Below are 1577 nucleotides of genomic sequence, written 5' to 3' on the forward strand. Positions count from 1 at the left end.
GGGGATCCGGGGTGCCAGGGGGCCCGGGGTGCTGGGGATCGATGAGGGTGCAGGGTTGTCCGGTGTGCAGGGGATCCGGGGTGCACGGGAGCCCAGGGTGTAGGGGATCCGGGCTGCGGGGTGCAGAGCGAGAGGATCTGGGGTGCAGGGTGCGAGGGTCCGGGCTGCGGGGTGCGGGGTGCAGGGGTGGCGAGTGAGAGGGTGCGCAGCCCCCAGGGCTGCCGCTGCAGGAGCAGAGGAGCTCAGGTCCCGTCCTTGCTCCCGAGCCGGGAATAGCTCCGCCGGGCTGGCCCGTGCTTTCAGGCTTAGATAACCGTGCCTGCAATGTAAACAGCTTCCCCGGGACCGCCTGGCACAGCGCGCCTGGCGGGCCTGGCCAGGGGAATCCCGGGGAGAAGCAGCTCCACCATGACCCTGTGGGTCATGCCTGGGGTGGTTGACTCCAAAAGGGATGGGGGAGACCAGGGAAAAGGGGAGCAAAGCCCAAGCGCAGGATCTGGGGCCCGGGGACAAAGGGCAGCAGGAAGGTGTGCTGTGAGGAAGGCCCCGTTTGTGCTCGCTTTCCCGGGGCAGAGGTGCCCATTTAGCCCTCGCGAGACAGGCTTGACCTGACCTCCCCCAGCCCCGCTGGGATGAGCCATCCCAATTTTTGGAGGATGTTATTTTTGTCTTCCAGCCAGCCTGTGGGTTCATATAGGAAAACATTTCCAAAAGCGGTGGCTGATCTTTGTTGCCTTGGTTCCTGACTGTCCAGCCCGTGACAGCTCTGTCCCTGACCGGAGAAAAAAGTGTGTGGGGAGGACGGAGATGCTGAACTGCTCCAAAACCAGGCCTGATACAGCCGAGAAACAGCAGCATCCAAAACTACTTGCCACAGTGGAAAATGTGACCCGTGTGTCTCGCTGCTAGGCAGGGGGCTGGCTAGCGGGACCCACCACGTAAGGGATTATTCCTGGGAGGGGATAAAAGGGAGTTCCATTACTTGGCTGTATATTAAAGTATAAAACTGGGACCCCTCCTGTCCCGATCCTGGGAGGAGCCCTTGCTCCTTTGCTGCTGTGTCCCACCCCAGAAACTCCTGCGTCGGAGGCAGCGCGGATGCTGGGAAGCACACGTTCGTTGGTGCTCCGTGCCTGGGGAAGCAGCCGGCTCCTGCTGCTGAACAGAAGCAGCTCTGTCCACAGGGCCTTGGCCGGCTGCCGGGAGAGATCCTTGGGATGGGGCAGCTGGATGTGTCCGAGACCTGCGGAGGGGTGTGAGGCAAAGGCGTCCCCACATATCAGCATGAGCTCTCTCCTCCCATGCTGTAGCTCATGGCAGCGCATTGATAGAGCATGAGGTCATGCAGAACAGGCTGGGCAACGCAGGCAGCAACTTGAACGAGTGCCCAAGTTTTTCTGCCTCCTGAGGCTGGGCTAAGGGAGCTACAGCATCTTTTCGGAAACCTTCACATACCGCTGGCCTGTCTGCCACCACTGTGTACTCTACAGATATGTAGTGTCAGGAAGAGTAGGATTAACTCAAAGGAGCCCTGCTATTAAAAGACTAATGAGTAGGAGCTCTCCGAATAGTCGCTT

Source organism: Haliaeetus leucocephalus, unplaced genomic scaffold (genome assembly GCF_000737465.1).
Source record: "Haliaeetus leucocephalus isolate CR32 unplaced genomic scaffold, Haliaeetus_leucocephalus-4.0 Scaffold339, whole genome shotgun sequence".
NCBI lineage: Eukaryota > Metazoa > Chordata > Aves > Accipitriformes > Accipitridae > Haliaeetus > Haliaeetus leucocephalus.